Consider the following 23,431-nt stretch of genomic DNA (forward strand, 5'->3'; position numbering starts at 1 on the left):
GTACCTAGCAGAGCCCTGAAGGAAAGAAAAACAGGATGTTCTGAAAATATCCCCGTACTTTAATCCTATTTTGATGAATCAGTATTGATACATGTATCTACATCTTCACATTCTGTGCTACTTTTATCCATTTTCTCTCATTAAACTCTTTTATAAGGGGTCTACCCAATGAATTGGAGGTTTCCCCTAGGTCTGTTGATATGATATGAATACCAGTGGAATACTTTTCAAATAGCATATTTTACAGTTTTAGCAGGAATTTTAGTTTTATTTCAATGGGGAAATGATTTCCAATATCCTAACAACTCAGCTAGTTTAGGATTAGAATTTTGGAACTCACTTAGTGATTTTCTGGGCCTTTAGTAACCTGTAGTTATATTTTGATGTCTCAACCATAGTTTAGTTTTTCTTCCAGTGACTGATCACTACTAACATGAAATACAGAGACAGATCTTTTTATTAAGACTTTATTGATGTTGAGGAAGAAGAATCGAACAAATGTTTTTTTTTCTCTCTTTCCCCCTCAATTTATGAACGATTTTGCTCTGATATAACACATACTTCCCAAAGAAACAAATATATCATTTAACTTTGGTGTTAGGACACCACCAATGTCCATTGTCCTTTAATTGAATTTTCTTGCTTCTCTGTGTTCATTTTGAATTGTTTTTATTTATATTACTATAGTCACTTTTCATTTTATTCTTTTGGTTCTGCTTTCTTTATTCTGTATCACTCAAATGTGTCATTTCATTTGGGACGGTCATATTGTATACCATACTTTTAAAGCTATTTTCCAATTTTGGAGACATTTTATTTTCAGTATTTTTTTATGGCAACGAATTTTGCTGAAAATATGTTGTTCATATCAATGTTTTTATATCAACAAATTTCTTGAGTTATAGTCCCAAGTGGAATCTTTCGGTGAAGGGGTGTGAACAATACCCTTTCTTGCAAAATTGTATATTGTTTTCCAGATTTCAAGCTTCTGCCACTAATGAATAATGTTGCCTGTCTTTCCACAGCTTTTCCAGCAATGAATTTTCCCATCTTTTAATGTCTTTTGTTCTCTTGTTGGGTGAAAATTGATGCATTATGTTTGTTTCAATTCTTATTTCTTTGATCATCTGTTCAGGTTACAATTTATAGTTCACATTTTCTTATTTGGAAACTATCGTATCATTTGACCACTTGCCTATTGGGCAGTAATTCTTTATCTTATACATTTGTGTCAATTCCTCATAAAATCTGACCATAAGTTTTTTATCAGAACTATTTAATGCAACACTTTCCTTCCCCCCAATCCATATTTTTCTTCTGATTCTGTAAATGTTGAATTTATTTGCAAAAGCATCTTAATTTTATATGAAATAGATTGTTTATTTTGGATCTTATGATTTCTTCTATGCTTTGTGTCATCAAGATTTTTCATTATCCATAATTATGAAAGACATAACTTATTCTCCATTTTTATTGTATTAGTTTTTATACTTAGCTTACTTGTTTGGAATTTACTGGAGTAGAAAATTTTAAATGATAATCTAAATCTATCTTTAGGCAAGCTGCCTCTCAGTTTTCTAGCATTTTTTTTTTTGTCACATAGAAAGTTCCTTCTCCAGTTGTTTATATTCTAGGTTTTTTTGAATATAGGTTGTTACTAAATCTTGATTATCCAATCTATTCTAGTTATCCACATCTTTATTTTTTTGTCCAGTACCAAATAACTTTGATAATTATTGTTATTTGTCAGCTAGTCAACAAGCAATTATTAAGTGCTGTTTGTTAGAAATCATACTAAGTCTAGAAAGACAAAGGCCAAAACACTGTCTCTGCCCTCAAAGAGCTTATATTTAATGGGGTGAGACAATATGAAAATAACTACTTGTATATGCCATATATGCAGAATAGACAGAAGGTAATCAAAAAGCAGAAGGCATTAGAATCTGGAGGAGGGGCAGGGAAGGTCACCTGGTAAAGTTGGAATTTGAGTTGAGTCTTGAAAGAAGCCAAGGAAACCATGATAGGGAGGTAAGGAGGCAGAGCATTCAGGCATAAGGGAGAGCTATGACAAGATAAGGAGCCTAGGGATGGAGTTCTATGTCTGAGAACCAACAAGGAGACAAAAAGCAAATACTGTTGCTGAATTGTAAAGTGTGTATGGGAGAGTAAAATAAGGGAAGAAAAGAAAGGTAAGAAGGGCTTAGGCTAAGAAAAGTTTGGAATACCAAACAGAAGAATTTCTATTTGATCCTGAAAGCAATAGGGAACCACTGGAGCTCACTGAGGCCAACTTAACTGGACTCATCCTTTAGACAAATTATCTTGGCAGCTGAATGGAGGATGTATTGAAATGCCTTGTAGTGGAAGTTTGAAATCTGCTAGCACCAAGATGCTGCTTTTTCTGAATTATCTTTCTTCATATTCTTGACCTTTTATTACTCCAGATAAATTTACTTACAATTTTGTGTAAAAGGGGTGATTTTTAAACCTTTCCTTTTAGTTAAACCATATACAACTTAGGGGCAGCCAGGTGGCACAATAAATAGAGCACAGGTCCTGCATTAAGTAGGACCTGAGTTAAAATCTGGCCTTAGACACTTGAAACTTACTAGTTGTGTAACCTTGGGCAAGTCATTTGATCCCAATTGCCTTGCTTCCCCCCTCCAAAAAAAAAAAAAAGAAAAGAAAAAAACTCTAATATATAACATAATTTGCAATTGTTTCTCAAGCTCTTATATTGAAAATACAGTACTCTGGGTTCTATGTAGAGTGATTTTCCTCCAAAGTTAAACTGTTCTTTAAATTGATATTTCATTTTTAGCACTGTATGTTTAATAATTTTTACTTTTTTATCTCCATCTATTTAATCTCATGCATATTACTGTATGTGGAGATTTAGGAACTTTTCACAGTATAGATAATATTCTTGCCCTTGAATGAAAATTTAAGACGAAAAAGAAAGGTGGACATTAAATCTTAGAGGCAGGCATCTGCTGACACACCTGAAGACTAAATTTTGAGGAATGTCTGTATTGAGGGTAGATGAATTTACAAATCCAGACTTTGGGGCTTGGAGTTTAGTCTTTGTTTCTATACCTAGTTATGACATCAAGGGTGATTTTTAAAACTATTGCTGTTATTAGTATTACTAATATAGTACTTCACAAATATTAACTTCTTTGATCCTTACAATAGCCCAGTAGAATAGTATGGTATTTGATCCTCCAAATAGCCATGTGAAGTAGGTGGTGGTATTATCTCCATTTTACAGATGAGGAAACTGAGGTTGAGAGGTTAAATGACTTGCAAACAGACTTTGCTTGCAATAAGATTGTAACTCAGCTCCTCCTGGCTTTAGGTTTAGCCCTTTATCGACTCTACCATATAGGTACCCAAGCAGGTAAAAACCTGTTTCTGGAGGCTGGTATGCTAGTTGGACTGAGAAGTACAAGTATAGATTCAAATTAATTAATGTCCCCAATAGCTGGCTTTAGACAGAAATCTACCTGGAAGATCAGTTCTTAAATCTACTCACTGTTCTCTCATTCTGTCAAATGGTTAGAATCTTTGTCACATTGATAGACATATTCTAAACTAAATATATGGAGCTCAATACATGTCCACACCTTGTTGACTTCTCTTTCTTTAGGGACTATATTTTTTTGTCAAATGATTGCACCAAGAAGGCTAGAAAACTACTATCTAAGGCTTAGTTTCCAAAAAGTGCCCCATGGTCACCTCAGGACATCTCAGACAAACTGACAGGGCTCCATGGGGTATTAAAATTTTGTAGGGAAGGACAGTGATGCTGCATATCTGTTGGACACCTCAGGAGCTACTAGCTCAAGAGAGTTCACAGTTTCAGCATTAGATAGCACTATATTCCTTTCATTCTTGAGTGTTTGAGATGGGATTTTGTTTCATTGTAATTTCAGCAATGTCCATAACTTCTTCATTTGTGACATCCTATCTTTGTAAAGCTCGGTTTTCAGGGTAGTTGCTGTGATAAAAAGCAAGTGCCTCATGAAAATCAGTATGGAAAGGAAATGAGGGTGGCATTGTCCAGTCTGATTCCAAGTTTTCAGACGTTGCATGGTACACAAAAGGTGCACATACCCCATTAGTAAGTGTGGTTATTGAAGAATGAAATAAAAATATTATTTTTCTTTCAATTTATTTATATTAGTTTTTCAAATTGGCTATTTAATTGTTAGGACATAAGTATGTATAATGTGTTTTGTACCTTAGTACTTAATAAATGAAACTATTAGGTATTTCTTTTGACCTAGGGGTACTGTGAAAAAAATTACTGAGATATTAAAGAAATTGTGAACCAAGAAAATTTAGGAATCTCAGATCTAGGGCTTTAAAGTATAGGCTTTGAGGTACTAAAAACATAGTGGCTGTTTTCTCTCCCTAAGGCTAATTCATCGAGTTTTATGAACTCCAAGCAGCAAATGATAATTATTCACCTTTCATCTCAAATGGAAAAGTTAGCATATGTGGGAGGAAATGATTGGGGGCACTTGCACTAAGAGCCAATTTAAATTTTCTTTTAGAATCTAGTACACGAGGTAGCCAAGGTTTGGTTTTGGAGCTGAGGCTGAACTTATAGGGACTGATCCCCAGACTACAGGGCTATGTTGTGCTGCTCTCAGACCCATGACATGCCTTTCAAAGATGTTTTTTGGGTCAATTAAGATGCTATACATCAGTAACATTAGAACCCAAGACCTTCCAGATCACGAATGATCTGCACATCTTCTCCTCTTCCCGTCTCCCCCAAATGAATTTCATCTAAGGTACTAACATTCTTAATTAAGAGTTACTGCTCTACTAAATGCCATTGTTATGATTGCCAGCTGGAATTGCAGCTTTTGTTTGCCCCCCATTCTCTCTTTCCCCGCCTGGGATTTAGTAATAAGTAGGAGGATGGGAGAGAAGGGAAGAGGTGGTAGAGGCAGCTGAAGAAGATGTGGAAATACAATGAGGCTTTATGTCTACTATGGTACGAAAATTCATGGAGAGGAATCATCTCCATTTCCCTGTGGAACTGATAAAGTACAAAATTATTTCTGACTGCATTCCCTAAAATGACTACTTTAGGTATTTTTCTGATCAGAGTTTATGCTATGATAATGACCTTCAGTATCTGATAGGGACCAGATTTAATTTTTATTGAGATGCCTGGAAAGTGAATTGTGGGTGATTGAAACCAGTCAAATTCTACTCTGGTACATCAAGATTGCCCTGAAATTTGGGGTCCTTGAAGTCTATGCCAGAAGAGCACAAACAAACTTATCAAGTTAGAAAAGCTTGGAATGTGGTTGCAGTGACAGACTTTATATCCATTGTTTGAGGGCCAGACAAGTAAGTAAGTAAATAAGTAAAATGAGTAAGAGACTCATCCCTGGATTAGCTGCAGGGGGATGAGTTTTTCTTCCACAACATCTGTCAAAGACCATTCACTGCCAGGCCTAGAGGCCTGAGGGCTACCCGAGTCTTACCTTACCTGTCCCAGGTCTTCGGTTGGCCAAACCGGATAAACGTATGAGAGAAGAGACTTTCCAGAGTCGAACAAGGGTTAGGCTTTATTCAGGGTCCTGGTTACATGTGCAGGGGAAGCTCTTCCTTAGGAGGGAGAGAGAAATCTCACAAGGAGGCAAAGATCTTACGGTAAGAGATTGGAAGTAGAAGTGTAAGTGGGGAGAGAGGGGGAGGGGAGAGCGGAGAGAGGAAAAAGGAGGAGAGGCCTTCTGTCTGTCAGGGCCCCTCCGCACTAAGCGCGCCTTCAGGCTTTCCCGACCCTAATTAAGCTCTCCGGCCGCATAGTTTGCACCTGAATACCGTGCCTGTTAGATAACAATAGGTGTGCCCAGATCCGGGACAGTCTCCAGGGGATGCTCCTCCCATCACGTTTCTCACAGGAAGAGGCGGAAATACACGAGATTGCTCGGTCTCACTCCTCGATTCCCTGCTGTTTTCTGGGGGGCCTCATGAGAACTCTAAGATTTAGAAGTTCCCACCTTTACCCGCCCGAGACTGTCCACATGGAATTGAGCTTCCATCCCCAGCAATTCACTACGTTTTTTACAAAGATTTCCACTGTGTGGGTGAAGAAGGAATGATCTGTGAGAGCCTGATGGGAAGGCAAACCCTGGGCACATTGAATCTGTGAGATCAGAAGCTGCTTGAATTTAAGAAGCTTTAATGGAAACCACCTCCATTGCCATCAAAGTTGTAGGACCTTGAGATGTGGATCCAAAAGGTGGGGCTGTCTTGGGGGAGTTTGCTAACTGTGATGCTTTCCGTTTTTTTAGTACAGGAAGCCAAGTACTTTCTCCTTTGAAAAGAGATGAGGAAACAAATTATTTTATTCCCCGGCTTTAGACATGAATGAAAATATCTTTAACACTATTCTATCATTTATTTGGGTTTTTAATTGCAGCCATGATTTGGATCGTTCCTGGGAAGTAGGACAAAGATCTGAGACTCTATTAGCATCCCCCCCACCCCCAGCCCTTTCCAGTGTGCTCCCAAGAAGTTTTGTATAGCAACAAGAGGATAGCATTCACCATACTTTTACTTGTTGCCTTTGCAGAATTGCTGAGTGGAATCTCCAGCATAATTTAAAGGCATCTAGTCTCCTGACCTAAGGTTTTGGTAGGAATTAAAGGGAATTTTGGGCTATCACTCCAATGAGTCTAGATTGAGATATACTAAGTGTCAGAAGGAAAGATGGAGTTCAAAATGCCATTGATGGCAGTTTCCAAACTTTCTTGGTTCACAGATCCCTTGGTGTCTCAACATTTTTTTCACAATATCCCTAGGTCAAAAGAAATGCCCAGCACTTCTGCTTATTAAGTAGTTAGGTCTAAACAACTTTTTGAGTATTTATGTCCCAACAACTTAGCAGCCATTTGAAAAATAATACAAATTAATAGAAAGATAAAATATTTTTATTTCATTCTTAAACAACCACAAACACTTGGTAATGGGATGTGTCCAACTGCTGGCACTGAACAACTTCTCAAACTTTGGAATTAGATTGACCAATGCCATCCGCTTTTCCTGTTCCATATTGATTTTCAGGAGGTTCTTGCTTTTTATCACAAAAACTGCTTGGAAACCTAAGTTTCACAAAAAAATGATATTTGCAAATAAGAAAGTCTGAGAAGTTACTGGTGTAGCTGAAAGTACAAACAAGTATACAAAATGTGGCATACAATCTGTAGGCATGGATGAATTTTGATCCACACTGTTGGAAGGAATTTCCAAATCAGACCACAGTTCCATTTAAGCGTTTTTCTTTGTTACGGTAAAGCATGGAGTACCATGATTTCAGATTGTAAATGAAAGGCCAATGGAAAAATGCATGCTAGGTCAAATTTGTTTGTAGTAAATGACTACAGATCACATATGGTATGCAGGAGAAGTAATGTAAAAAATGTCACTTTGCTAGCAAACAGGACAATTTACAAAACTCTTATTTATAAATATGGTAGGGTAGGTATAAACTTGGCTGATGATATATTTTGTAAGGAGGAGCCCTCAAAATCAATCCTGTTTGAAACTATCTTCACATGGTCTGGATTTGAAAGATTCTCTCCATTTCTGGAAAACCACCATTATTAACTATTAAGCCTATTCATCAGATATGAGGAAGCAGACTATGTACTGAAAAATCCATGTTGACACCTGAGGGCTGACTTCCCCAGAAGGGCAGGAGGTGAGATGCAGTTAATCCCAAATCCTTTTTCCAGTGCATTTCCAGGGCCAATATGACAGGAAGGCCAATCACAAATAGTGATTATTCATAAGCAGCCTTTTGGGTGTAGAGCACAGTATGGACCATGAAATTGCCCAAACAGACACTTAAAATCTGGTTCAAAGACTTCAAAGCCTTTAGAAATTTTTCAGTGATAGAGGGTCTGTCTTTGAGGTTTACTCTCTTTCTATCTCTGTCTTTATTTACATGTACACACATCCACATACACATGAATGTATACATCTGTACATATATGTACATATATACACATATGTATATATCATTTTGTTTTTCTTTTCAATTAACAATCATTTGTCATCATTTATCATTCTCTCCTTTCTATCCCCCATTAACAAAAGAAAAAGAAAAACATGAATAACAAATCTGAATTGCCAAGCAAAACAAATTCTTACACTGACCACATCCAATAATTTATGTTCCCTTCTGCATCTTGAGTCCATGACTTCTCTCTCAGGAGGTGGGTAAACTTCATCAGCAGCATTGTAGTTGGCCATTGTACTGATCAGTTCTTTTTAAAATATATTTTTATATATTTTGTTAAATATTACCCAATTATATGTACATTTTAAAACATTCATAGTTTTTTTAAAAATTAAGTTACAAATTCCCTTCTTCCTACCCACTTCCTGAAAAGGCCAGCAATTTGATATCTATGATACATGTGAAATCATACAAAACATGTTTCCATATTAACCATAATGCAAAAGAAAACATAGAAAGAATAAAACAAGAACAATAAAGTAAAAAAAGTATACTTTAATTTACAGTCAGAGTTCATCAATTCTCTTTCTGGAGGTATATAGTATTCTTCATCATAGGTCTTTTGGAATTGCCTTGGATAATTGTCTTTTTTTTCTTTTTTTAAATATATAATTTATTTATTTTCAGTTCTTAATGTTCACTTCTACAAGAATTTGAATTCAAAATTTCCTCCCCATTTCTTCCCACTCACCATCCCAGGACAGCATGTACCCCATCCACCCTTTCCTCCAGTCTGTCCTCCCTTCTATTACCCATACTTCTTCCATCCCCCTTCTCCTCTATTTTCGTGTAGGGCAAAATAGATTTCTATACACCATTGCCTGTATAGCTTAAATTTCCAGTTGCATGCTAATACAATTTTTAACATTCATTCTTAAAGCTTTGAGTTCCATATTCTCCCCCTCCCTCTCCATCCATCCTCATGGAGAAAATAAGTAATTCAATATAGATCATACATGTGTAACAATGCCAAGCACTTCCTTAATATTTATGTTGAAAAAGACTAACCACATTTCTCTCTGTCCTGTCCTGCCCTTCATTTATTCCATTCTCTCCCTTGACCTGTCCTCCCGCAATAGTGTTTGCTTCTGATTATCCCTTTCCCCAATTTGCTAGCCCTTCTATTATCTTCCCTCTCCAATACCCTTCCCCCTTGCCTTCCTGCAGGGTAAAAGAGATTTCCATATCCAACTGAGTGTGTGTTATTCCCTCCTTAAGCCAAATTCTATGAGAGTAAGGCTCAGTTTTTTCCTTTCATCTCCCCCGTTTTCCCCTCTATTGTAAAAGCTCTTTCTTCCCTCTTTTATGTGAGATAATTTGCTACATTCTACCTCTCCCTTTCTCTTACTTCTAGTACATTCCATTCCAAAATAAATTTTACTTTTTTTAGGTAGTTTCCCTTCATATTCAGTTCACCCTGTGCCCTCTATGTATATATATATATATATATATATATATATACACATATATATATACACATACACATATATATGTATATACATATATATATACACATATATATATACACATACACATATATATGTATATACATATATATATATACACACATTCACACATATACCCATGTACATATACCTACCTATACATAGATAATATAAACGTACATACATACCCATACACACCTACACCCCCCCACCCAAACACATATATCTATATATGTATCTGTATATAATCTATATTCCCTGTAACTACCCTAATACTGAAAAGGTTTCATGAGTTTCAAATAACATCTTTCCAAGTAGGAATGTAAAGAGTTCATTAAAATTGAACTATTTTAATGAACTCCTTATGGCTTCTCTTTCCCGTTTACCTTTTCATGTTTCTCTTGATTCTTGTATCTGAAAGTCAAATTTTCTATTCAGCTCTGGTCTTGTCAACAAAAATGCTTGGAATTCCTCTATTCCTCTATTTCATTGAAATTCCATTTCTTCCCTTAAGTGTTATAATCAGTTTTGCTGGGTAGGTGATTTTAATCCCATCTCTTTTGACCTGTGGAATATCATCTTCCAAACCCTTCAGTCCCTTAGTATAGCAGCTGCTAAATACTGTGTTATCCTGATTGTATTTCTACCATACTTGAATTGTTTATTTCTAGCTGCTTGTAATATTTTCAACAGGTGATTGGTGAATTCTTTCCATTTCTATTTTGCCCTTTGGTTCTAGAATATCAGGGCAGATTTCCTTGATAATTTCTTGCAAGATGACGTCTAGCTCCTTTTTTTTTTTTGATCATGGTTTTCAGGTAGTCCCATAATTTTTAAATTGTCTCTCATGGATCTATTTTCCAGGTCAGTTGTTTTTCCAATGAGATATTTCACATTGTCTTCCATTTTTTCATTCTTTTGGTTTTGTTTTACACTTTCTTGGTTTCTCACAAAGTCATTAGCTTCTGTGTCCTCCATTCTAATTTTTAAAGAACTATTTTCTTCAGTGAGCTTTTGAAAGTCCTTTGCCATATGGCCAATTCTGATTTTTAAGAATTTTTCTCCTCATTGACTTTTTGGACCTCTTTTGCCATTTGGGTTAGTCTATTTTATTTATTTTTTTCCTTTTTTTAAATGTTTATTTATTTGTTTTAAGTTTTCAACATTCATTTCCACAAAATTTTGAGTTCCAAATTTTCTCCGCATCTCTCCCCTCCCCCACCCCAAAATGCCGAGCATTCTGATTATCCCTTCCACCAATCTGCCCTCCCTTCTAATACTCTTCCCTCCCCTTATCCCCATCTTATCTTTTGTCTTGTAGGGCAAGATAAATTTCTATACCCTATTACCTCTATTTCATGTTTCTCAGTTGTATGCAGGAACAATACTCATTTGTTCCTAAAACTTTGAGTTCCAAATTCTCTTTCTTCCTCCCTCCCCACCCATCTCCACTGAAAATTCAATATAGGGTATATATGTGTAGCTTTGCAAATGACTTCCATAATAGTCAATGTTGTGTAACACTATATTTCCCTCCATCCTATCCTGCCCCCCCATTTCTTCTATTCTCTCTTTTGACTTTGTCCCTCCCCAAGAGTGTTTACTTCTAATTGCTCCCCCCTCCCATTTGTCCTCCCTTCCATCATCTCCCCTACCCTGCTTCTCCCCTTCTCCCCTACTTTCCTGTAATGTAAGATAGGTTTTCATACCAAATTGAGTGTGCATGCAATTCCTTCCTTGAGCCAAATGTGATGAGAGTAAGCTTCACTTTTTCCTTCTGACATCCTCCATTTTCCTCTCCATTGAAAAATCTTTTTCTTGCCTGTTACCCTATTTTTAAAAGGTGTTATTTTCTTCAGCATTTTTTTGCATTTCCTTTAGCAAGCTGTTGACTCACATTTCATGATTTTCTTGCATTGCTGTCATTCCTGTTCCCAGTTTTTCCTCCACCTCTCTTACTTGATTTTCAAAATTCTTTTTGAGCTCTTCCATGGCCTAAGACCATTGCATATTTACTTTTGAGGTTTTGAAAGCCTTGACTTTCTCTGAAGGTGTGCATTGCTCTTCCTCATCTGAAAGGATGAAAGAAAATACCTATTCACCAAGAAAGTAACCTTCTGTAGTCTTATGTTTTTTCCCTTTCTTGGGTATTTTCCCAGTCAGTTATTTGACTTTTGAGTCCTTCGTCAAGAGGAGAGTATACTCTGGGGACCTGTAAGTTCTCAGTTCCTCCGAGATTGCACTCCTCTCCTGGCCTGCGCACTGGTCTTGGGGCAACCAAAAACTTTTCTGCCTGGAATCTGGGAGTAGTAGAATTCCCTCTCCACAATTGCCTCCAACTCTACCATGCCTGTGCTTCTCCTCACCGCAGGACCATTCTCAGGGCTGAGATTCAGATCTGCTGCTCAATTCTCCCAGGGAATTTAGGTGGGGGGCAGGGCTGCCACTCAGGGCTGAGGGTGAGATCAGTAGCTCAATTTCACCAGGGACTTTAGGCTGGAGACTCCACAAATGGGTGTGCTGCTGCTGCCCTGCAGCTGCTGCCACCCCTGCTGCTGCTACTGCCTCTGCTGCCACCGCCTGGGGCCAAGGCTAGGGGAGGACCCTGCTCTCTTCTTGCCCAGCTGAAAAAACCTTCTCATTGACCTTTGAAGTTGTCTTTGGAGTTTGTGGGTTAAGGGATCTGAGAACCTCTGCTGCTGCTGGGAATTCCACCCCCAAGACCTGTTCTGGTCCTGTTCCTCTCAGTGCCATGCCGTGCAGCCAAGGCTGGCTGTGCTCCGCTCTGAGCCCAGTGTGATAGACCTTTCCTATTGGCCTTCCAGGCTGTCTTGGACTGGAAATCTCTTTTACTGAGTTGTTTTGTGGCTTATGCTGCTCTGGAATTTGTTTAGAGTCATTTTTTACAGGTATTTTATAAGCTATGGGGGGAGAGCTAGAGTAGGTCCGTCTTTCTACTCTGCCATCTTGGCTCCACCCTTTAGATAATTGTCTTAATCAACATAACTCAGTCTTTCACAGTTAATCCTCCTTACCATACTGCTTTTACTGGTTCTTCTGGTTCTTCTCACTTCACTTCACTTCATATAAATCATGCCAGATTTTTCTGAAACCATCCTGTTATTTCTTATAGCACAGCAGTATTTTATCACAATCACATACCTCGACTTGTTCAGCCATTCCCCAATTGATGGATGCCCCTCAATTTCCAATTCCTTGCCACCACCACAAAGAGTGCTATAAATATTTTTGTACAAACGTGTGCTTTTTCGTCTTTTTTCATTCTCTTTAGGATGCAGACCTAGTACTGGTATTGGACAGTTTTATAACTCTGGGCATTGTTTTAGATAGATATCACTTACCATTTTAAAGAAAGGCTATATTTATTCCTTTGTTTTCTAGTATATTTTTTAAAACTAGGAATATGTTATATTTTGTTAAAGGTTTTCTCTGCATTTATTGATGTAATCCAATCATATGATTTTTGTTTTTGATATTGATATGATTAATTATACTAACACATTTCCTAAATACTGAACCAGTCCTTCATTCTTGGTATAAATCCTACAGGGTCATAGTGTATGTTCTTTTTGAAATATTGCTTTAATCTCTTTGCTAGTAATTTAACTTAACATTTTGCATTAATATTCATTAAAGAAATTGTTTTATAGTTTTCTTTCTCTGCTTTTACTCTGACTAGTTTCAGTATCAAAACCACATTTGTGTCACAAAAAGAATTTAGGACTGTTTTTTACTTATTTTTTAAAAAAACAATACATAGTACTAGGATTAATTTTTCCTTAGATCTTTGGTAGAATCTAGTCCTGGGAATTTTTTCTTAGGGAGCTCATTGTTCAATTTATTTTTCTAAGATAGATTCTAAGATATTGAAGTATACTATTTCCTCTTCTGTTAAACTGGGCAGTTCATATTTTTGCAAATATTTATCCATTTCACTTAGATTGTTAGTTTTATTGTCATATTTTTGGGCAAAATAACTACTAATATTTGCTTCAATTTCATCTTCATTGGTGATGCATTCACCCTTTTCATTTTTAATACTAACATCATTTTTTTTCTATTTTAAATCAAATTAATTAATTGTTTACATATTTTATTATTTTTCCCATTAAAACCAGCTTCTATTCCTTTTTATTAGCTTGATGGTCTTTTTTAAACCTTCAATTTTATTCATCTTTCCTTTAATTTTTAGGACTTCCATTTTGGTGATTAATTGGAGATTTTTAATTTGTTCTTTTTTTTCATTTTTAAATTATATAATTGATCTGGTCTTTCTCACCTTTTTTGATGTCTCTATTTCGAAATATAGATTTACTCCTGAATACTGTTTTGGTGGCATCCCACAAATTTTGGAGTGTTATTATATTGTTGTCATTCTCCTTAATGAAATTATTGATTATTTCTATGATTTGTTCTTTGACCCACTCATTCTTTAGGATTAGATTATTTAGTTTCCAATTAATTTGTAATCTGTATTTCCATGGCTCTTTACTGAATGTAAATTTTATTGCATTATTGTTTAAAAAGGATGCATTTCATACTCTTGCTTTTTCTGCATTTATTTGTGAGGTTTTTATGCCCTAATATATAGTCAGTTTTTTTTGAAAGTGCCATGTATATTGGAGAAAAAGTATGCTTTTTTCTATTCCCATTCAGTTTTCTCTAGAGATCTACCATAGCTAACTTTTCTAGGATTCTATTCAATTCCTTAGCTCCTTTCTTATTCATTTTATGATTAGAGTTATCTGGCTCAGAGAGGGAAAATTGGAGTGTCCCACTAGTATAGTTTTACTGTCTATTTCTTCTGGTAATTCTTTTAAATCTTCCTTTTAAAATTTGAATGCTGTGCCATTTTGTACCTGCATGTTTAATATTGATCTTACTTCATTGTATATGGTGCCTTTTAGGAAGATATAGTTTCCCTACTTATCCCTTTTAATTAGGTCTATTTTTGCTTTGGCTGTTTCTGAGATTGTGATTGCTACCCCCTGCCATTTTTACTTTAATTGAAGCGTCATGAATTTTGCTCCAGACCTTTATTTTAACTCTGTGTGTGTCTCTTTTTCATTTCTTGTAAATAGAATACTGTCGAATTCTAGTGTCTAATTCATTCTGCTATCTGCTTCCATTTTATGGGTGAGTTAATCCCATTTACATTCACAGCTATGATTATTAACTGTACATTTCTCTCTATCCAATTTTCTTCTCTTCATCTTCTCTTTCTTTTTATTCTGTTTCTCCTTTAAAGTCTGTTTTTCTTCTGATCACTGCTTTTTTATACGTCCTTGCTTTTATCATCCCTACTACTGCTGGTATTTGAATGCTTTATTTTTGGCTACTTGAAGCATTTTCTCTTTGACACTGATACTCTGGAATTTGATTATAATATTCCTGGGAGCTTTCATTTTGGGATACCTTTCAGGTGGTGATTGGTGGATTATTTAACTTCTATTTTACCCTCTTGTTCTAGGATATTGGGGCAGTTTTCCTTAATAATTTCTTGAAATATGATATCTAGGCTGTTTCTTTAATCATAGCTTTCAGGTAGTCTGGTAATTCATTTTTAAAAATTTAATTAATTTATTTGTTTTCAGTTTTCAACAATCACTTCCATAAGTTTTAAATTATCTGTCCCTCCCTCCTCCCTCCTTCCCCAAGATGGCATGGAATCTTGTATGGATTTTACACTTGCATTCTTATTAAACACATTTTTCACATTAGTCATGTTGCATAGAAAAATTAAAATGAATGGGAGAAACCATGACAAAAACCAAACCAAACCAAAACATAACACAAGAGAAAATAATCTGTTTCATTCTGTGTTCTGATTCTATAGTCTTTCTGCGGATGTGGATAGCATTTTGCCTCGAGTCCTCTGGGAATGTGTTAGGTTCTTGCACTGCTGTGAAGGGTTAGTCTTTCAGAAACAGTCCTTGCAATCTGTGGCTGTTACTGTGTATAACGTTCTACTGGTTCTGCTAATTTCACTTAGCATCAGTTCATATAAGTCTTTCCAGGTTTTTCTGAGGTCTGACTGTTCATCATTTCTTATAGCACAATAATATTGCATTGCATTCATATACCACAACTTGTTCAGTCATTCCCCAATTGATAGACATTCCCTCGATTCCAGTAATTCTTAAATAATCTCTGCTTGATCTATTTTCCAAAGCAGTTGTTTTTACGATGAGATTTTTACATTTTCTTCTATTTTTCTTCATTCTTTTGATTTTGATTGTTTCTAAATAACTCATGGAGTCATTAGATGCCACTTGTGAAATTCTAAGTTTTAAGGAATTATTGTGTTTAGTGAGGCTTTGTACCTCTTTTTCCATATTGCCAATTCTATTTTTTAAGGAGTTATTCTCATCAGTGAATTTTTCTATCTCTTTTTTCTATTTGAATAATAAGCATAAATAAATAATTTATTTTATATAAAAAATAAAGAATTCTGTTTTTTAAGGTGTTAATTGTTCACTATTTTTGTACCTCTTTTGTAAAGCTATTACCTGTCTTTTCATAATTTTCTTCTTTTGCTCTCATCACTTTACATAATTTTTTCCTTTACCTTTCTTATCTGATTTTTAAAATTATTTTTAGTTCTCATAGGAATTCTTGTTAAACTTGTGTCCAATTCATGTTTTTCTTTGAGAAAAGCTTCATTGTAGCTATTTTGATTTCTTTGTCTTCTCAGTGTGTGTCTTGACCTTCTCTGTCACCATGGTAACTTTTTACGGTTAGGTTCTCTTTTTTGTTGTTTGCTCATTTTTCTACCCTGTTTCTTGATTTTGAACTTTATGTTAAAGTTTATCTCTGTTCCCAGCCCAGAAGGAGGTGGGAAGAAAGGTCACTGTGTCAATATTCAGGCTTGTTCACAGGACAGTTTTCACAGCTAATTCTGGGGATTTGGAAATTTTTGGTGCTTCCAAGAAGGTGTGATCTGGGAAGAGATGTGATCACTGCTTTCCTGGTCTTCACTCTGATTCTTAGTCAGGAATGGACCCTGCTCCTTTGTGACCAAAAATGATGCTGCTCCTCAGGGGTCTTGCTCCTTTTTAACCAAAAGTATTTCTCTCTGCCCTTGAACTAAAGAGAGTATAGATTCTGCCCAAAAGAGAGTATAGACAATGGATTCAGCAAACAGCATCTAGTTCTGCATGCAGTGTTAGTGCAGGAATCCTTTTAAATTTCTTTCTGACTAGTTGCGAGGTCCCCTTACCATCTCTGGCGTGAGAGCTGCCAAAGCTGTTGTTGCTTCTGTCACTAGCAGCTAGTCCCATTCATCCATTGACCACCTTCCAGTCCCATGTCACAGATCTCTCTTCTAGACCACCTAAGTTGTTCTGGGTGGAAGAGTATTTTGTTGTGATCTTTTGCTGACTCTGACACTCCAGAATTTGATTTGAGGCATCATTTCAAAATTATTTGAAGATGGATATTGGGAGAACTTGGCTGAGTACTTTCTCTACTCTACCATCTTGTATTCATCACTTCTTAAGTCTTTCATAGTTGCTTGTCTTTACAATGTTGTTTCTACATGAATTATATAAACTGTGCTCTTGGTTCTGCTTACTTCACTTTATGTTAGTTCATACAAGTCTTCCCAGGTTTCTATGAAACTGTTCCTTTCATCTTTTATTAAAGCACAAAAACCTTTCTTTATACTCAGATACCATAATTTATTTAGCCATTCCACAATTGAGGGGCCCCCTTCAAGTTCTTTTGCTCCCACAAAAAAGTTGCTGTAAACTTTTTGTGCATATAGGACCTTTCTTTCTGTAGTATCTTTGGGATATTGACCTACTAATGTCTTATGTCACTAGAAGAAGGAACTCTGTAGTCTTAGAGAAGTGCCTGAGCCTCACAGAGATGAAGTGATTACTGAACTATTATTTGACAAAAGTGGGATTTGACACTATGTCTTCCTTGCTACAAATCTAGTATCCTACCCTATGCCATCCTATCTTTTCGGAATAAAGAAATTGTATTTGAGAAATGATTAGAAGCTTGAGTTTAGTCTTTAGGAAGAACAACTTTGTTTTTCATGCCAGGCTCCACTCTTCACTCTTAGACTTCTCCACCTTTTTGCTGGCAGCCTTACCTGCATGCAGATATCCTTTCCCCTTCCCCTCTTTTCCAGCTTTTGAGGAAAGTATCTGCCTTTTTGTATCTTGCTTGTTTTTGTATCAATCGCATTCAATATATAGTGGTTGGCACAAAGTAAGCTTCTAATCAATTCTTTCTCTATATATATCATTTTTATTTCATCTTTTTCAAATAGCAAATATTTATTTTCTTTTTTCCTACTTCTCCATGAAGTAAATGAAAGAAAAACACACAAAAATTTCAAAAACCCCAACCTCTTCTAATGTGTAGCTTCCTCTTCTCTTTTCTATTTTATATACAAAACAAGTATATACAAAACATACAAGTGTACCTACTAATATGTATATTTCATTATTTGACATTTATGTATCAGTTTCTTGGTGCCCAATAGAATGAATAATCACAAAATTCTAGATTTCAGAGTTGGAATAGATCTAAGAGTACATAGAAACTGATCCATTTTGAACAATAGTATTCTTCTGCATATCTGGCAATTGGCCATTCACTCTTTGCTTAGAGAAAACCAGTTATGGAAAGACCATCATGTTATGAGGTTCTAGTCTATTTTTTCAAAACACCTTTCAACTGTGGACTTTGAAGACTCCTACAAATGAATATTATTCAAATTAGGAAACAGAAGCAGCAGAATGATTTATAATTGCACTTGATTTTGCACAGCTAAGTTAGTTGCAGAAATATTTTTGAAATGTCCTTTTTACCTGCTGCTATTAGATTATAAATAGAAGCATTTAATATGAATAGACACACTGAGTTCTGTACTCCCTGAGAAAGATCCAGAGCCTTAGTAACATTTGGATTTCAGCCAAATCACTTTGGGACAGATGACAGGATTCCTAAACATATTCTAGAGAAGTGAAGACCAGCTGGCAAAGATCTTTGTATCTGAGAGTAGTCAGTGCTTTTGAAGCTAATTGTTCTTTAAGGAGAAAGGGAAGAAATAATAATGATGTCAACCATCACCATCACTAATATATAGCACCTTAATTTTTATAAATAGAATAGAAACTCTTTGAAAGTAGGGCCTTGTCTAATGTTGCCTTGTAAAGTGCCTTGTGGTGGAGAGAGCACTAGCTCTGGAGATAAGAAGACTTTGATCCAAATCCCATCTCTGATAATTAATTCCCTATATGACCTTGGGTAATTCACAACCTTCCTAGACCTCTGGGAATTGGACTTTCTGTTCACCAAAGTCACTTCTAGCTATGTATCTATGATACTATGATTCCAATAGTGTTTAATAAATGTTTGTTGACTCAAATTATCTAATTTCTTGCTACCTGTGAGGTAGGTAGTATATTAGTCCCCTCAGTTTACAAATGAGGAAAATGAGTCTGAGAGGGTAAATGTCTGGCTCGGGTCTGGGGCATTACATTATGTATCTTATGATTTTGCCTCTCTGTACTTAAAATTGTACCCTCTGGAACAAAGTGTAAGGCACTGTATGAGGCTATTGAGGGAGAAAAGAGAGAAGACTTAAAATACTTAGTCTGTGACTAAGTTGTTTACAGTTTGGATGTAACTACTCAACACTGAAAAAGAAAAAATACAGTTTAAGACTGGCAGAGCAAGCCAGCAACATATGGAATTAATAGAATCAGAGATTATAAATTCTGGGAGAGTGCCAGGGAGAGGGGTGACGTAAGTCAGATCTGGTCAGTGGCTTCTCAGTGTGACAGTGGGCCTGTCAGATGTCACTTCCTGTGTCTATCCAAGTCTTGCTATGTTTCTGGGAGGTAGATATCAATCATTAGGAGAAATGAACTGAATCACATGTCCTGTTTCCATGACAGTGTCCTTCCTCATTGATGTGATCTTGGGCAGCTAGATAAATATCCCTACTGAATCAAAGGCCATGGGACTCAGGAATGGTGGAGATCTAGAAACATGAGAGGATCAGAATTAGGAACATAGAAGCAATCATGTTGAGATAGCGAAAGAAATGTAGATCTGAATGTCACCATCTTGAAATGATGCTTAGAACTGATTTTAGCAATAAGAGGAAATAGGGAAGGAGAGATTCAGCTTATCTAGTGTCAGAGGCAGAAATTTGGGAGTGGGGATGCTCTGTTTCTGATTTCAAATAAAAAACAGTTTTGAGTAGCATTTAATCTGGACAGAGAGAGAGAAAAAAAGATTGTCTTCCTTGCATGTGTATTTTTCCATCACAAAGCTGTTGGAAATGAATAACTGATCTGAACCAAGGAAAAATTCCCTGCAAGATTAAGAAGGTTTGGATAAAATTATGATGTTTTGTGAAGATCCCTAAAAACTGTCAACAGTGTAAAATATCATTGCTCCATTCATAAAAATCTGGGAATAAGCAAGAGATCTTTTCTCTTTGTTCCATCATCAGGACTTTCAGATTGGTTGTTTAGGTCTCCTTTGTCTGTTACATTTTCTCATATAACACAGGGTCTATTCTTGTGAGTCTTTGGACTTTCTGGGGTAGCCCTTATAGTTGAGAGATTGGGATCATGGCTGCACCTAAAAGAATGAATCCAGGAAGAGATAACTTGAGGTCAGCATTTCCTATTTTTGATCCTTAAAAACTAGATTCTGTTGATGTCACAAGAAGAAAGGGACATAGAATTAATGTATTTGCAAAGAAAGTAGTTGTGTAGATATGTTTTAAGGGTGAAAAGTATTATGGGTGATTTTTGTAATAATAAAACTATATTTACTTAGGTCCCTTTTGCATCTATGTATTTCTCTATTATCTATCAATTATCTAGTTATCACCTATCTATCATCTACCTACCTACCTATCTATCTATCTTTCTATCTCTCTGTCTGTCTGTCTGTCTGTCTGTCTGTCTCTCCTTATAGAATGTGTGACTCTTAAGGGCAGGAAGGGTTTGATTTAAACCCCACCAACTGTGACCCCAACATTTGACAATATCTGATCTATAGTCAGCATTTAATACTCGTTGATTGGTTGATGCTCATTATAGATGAAGGAAAATGAAAAAGAGACAAAAGTGATTAAATATGTTTGAATCTTCACTTGCAGTTTGGGAGTGGTGGTTGTTTTTTCTTCCACTATGGGATAGTAGAAGAGGGTGGAATGCCCTGAAGCAATGCCCAGGTGGTGGTGGCACAGTGCTAAGACTATGGAAGAGTCTTAGGCCCTTACAAAGTTCATAGGCCTTGAAGAATTTGGGGATGTGAATTGTGTTATTGTGTGTTTTGTATTATTATACTTATTATGTGAAAAAGGAGAAATAAGTAACAGGATGTACTCTGAATAAGCCAGGGTCCAGACCATCCTTGCTCACTGAGGCTATGTTAATAAAACTGCTTTTAAGTTGGTCTCTGCCTTCCCCCCACACTCAGTTAGGCTGAGAAGTGGACATGTATAGTTGACCCTCCACATGAACTCTCCAGAACTTCAGCTGTTGAGACTGGCTAATTTTACACTCTTAAAAGCCAAAGACAATGGATTTTGGAAATAATAATAGCTAGCATTTAAAGAGGACTTTAAGGCTTGCACAACTTGTCTCATTTAAGCCTTAAAACAACCTTGTGATGTAGGTGCTGCTATTATGCACATTAATAAATGGAAAACTGAGGTTGATAGAGGTTAAGTGACTTGCCCAGGGTCACATGGTCTGTGAGTGAGACGGAATTTAAAATCAAGTCTTTTCTGCTAGAGTCCAACATTCAACCCAGTTTGCCTATCAACCTTTTCTTCAGAGAAATTAGGTTTATAGACATAGAGTGGGGACCAGAAGTTATCCTGAGAAGGAACGATTTTTATTTAGATCTTTGACACAGAAGCAGGAGTCTAGGGAAAGAATGAACTTTTTCAGGCAGGAGTTATCAAAAGTTTTAAATAGGAAGGAGAAAAGACTATTATATCAGCGAATTTTCTATTCACAAGTCTGCACAGGCCTGATATGATACTTTTAAGTCTGAGAAAAATCCAAAGGAAGTTAAGGCTGTTGCTGGAGGCTGGCAAGTATTATTAAAATAAAAATGTCTTTGTTTGAATCAAATGCTATAAACACTAGGAAGTGACTCTAAGATTCACACAGAACCTTGTGGTAAAAATGGCAGGGAAGGTACCACATGAGAAGACCTGCCAATTTTACATCTCAGACGACAGAGATCAAGTTTCATAGGTTATACTTTACACATACAAAGGAGCAAAACTTTCTTTTTAATTCTCAAATAGGCCATGATTTTTCTCCACCTCTTATGCCCTGGCAATTTCTTGCCAAGCTTGCTTCTTTGTTGTCCAAGGTAATGGCCCAACACTAACATAAGTGAAAGTGAACATTGAATCTGTTTTGTCTCCAGATGGTGGAGGGGCAACCCAACCAAGAGCCCTATGTGGAAATGAATGCCAGGCAAATGCAGAATAAACCCAACGTGGAACATAGCATACAACTATAATGTCACTGAGAATGATAAATATGAAAAATATAAGGAAAGGCGAAGACATGTCAAATGATACAAAGCAAAGAAAAATTGTTTCTTTAAGTGCATATGAAAATGGATACAACCTTAGGTAGAGGGAAAACATGACCCTCTACCCTTTCCATTTTTTTTACCCTATAAATATGCCCAGTGCCTAGCTCAGGCCTCAGCACATGACAGGCATTAAGTGCCTGTTGGGTCAAACTGGTTGTTCCCATTTTAATGACCCTAGTCTCCAATGAACTCCACCCCATTGGCACTTGGGCTTTACTCCTGGCTCCCCAGGTGAGCGTTTTGCCCTATCACATAGGGGCCTCAGGCCTCTATAATTCCTCCTGAGATATCTTCCTGTTCATTTTTTAGCTCCTCTCATTAGAATGTAAGTCCTTAAGAGCAAGATCTGTCTGTCTTACTTGTTGAGTTTATATTACCAGTATTTAGCATAGTGCCTGGAATGTAGTAAGCACTTGAACATGGTCCTCTCTATTTATGATTCATCTATCATCCATCTATCTATCTATCTATCTATCTATCTATCTATCTATCTATCTATCTATCTATCTATCTGTCTATCTATCTGTCTGTCCATCTGTCTATCTATCACCTTTCTATTCAAAATTCTTTGGACTTTTAGTTATAGATTTGTTTATCTCTTAAAGTGCTCATGCTTTTTAGAAAATCATTGTTGGCTGTTTGGGTCATGACTGCAAAAATGACAAATTTGGCATTGTTTGCAAAAGCTCGGTGAATCAGGATATTTTCTGCTGTCTGAATCTCTTAGGAGAAAGCACAAATACAATAAAATCTGTGATTATTGGAGGTTTATTTTAAAAACAATCTCCAGAGCATGGTCTGCACTCGGTCCATATTCATTCCAACTTCTGGTATCTTCCGATTTAACACCAGGACCTCACAGTTTCAGACATTCTCCTACTAAGTAGCTTTTAGTACATATACTTGCAGGAAAGGAACCAGTAGACAGGCAGATACTGAAGATGAAAAATAGAGAAATTTCTATTATTGAAAAAATATGTTGTTCTACTTTTAAATTCTACTTTAAATGTTAAAAAACATTCTTAGAACTACCAAATGTTTCAAGGTTTTACTCTGTTATATTTGCTATAGACTCACTTCTATGTATGTTTCATACAAAGGATAGAAAAGTATTTTTGAATATTTGATATTAATGAATTATATATGATACTAGTTACAACTGAATGCGACCAAAGAATAAAGCTTCTCTGCCTATTGGGCTTGGGCTAGAAGTTGTTAGATAACTGAGACACAGGAATCTTTTAAGTACTCTGACAGTAGCAGTCAGTTAGTGTAGGGAAGTGTTCTTTGGGAAAGCAAAGGGGGAAATTATATG

At 36.2% G+C, this 23,431-nt stretch overlaps 1 protein-coding gene across 1 annotated transcript in view; it reads left to right on the plus strand.

Annotated features, from left to right (window-relative positions):
* GPR158 (G protein-coupled receptor 158) overlaps nucleotides 1-23,431 on the plus strand; it is a 396,975-nt gene that overhangs the window by 173,638 nt on the left and 199,906 nt on the right. The gene's annotated exons all lie outside the window — the stretch shown is intronic.

The sequence above is a fragment of the Notamacropus eugenii genome, chromosome 3, assembly GCF_028372415.1.
Source record: "Notamacropus eugenii isolate mMacEug1 chromosome 3, mMacEug1.pri_v2, whole genome shotgun sequence".
Lineage (NCBI taxonomy): Eukaryota > Metazoa > Chordata > Mammalia > Diprotodontia > Macropodidae > Notamacropus > Notamacropus eugenii.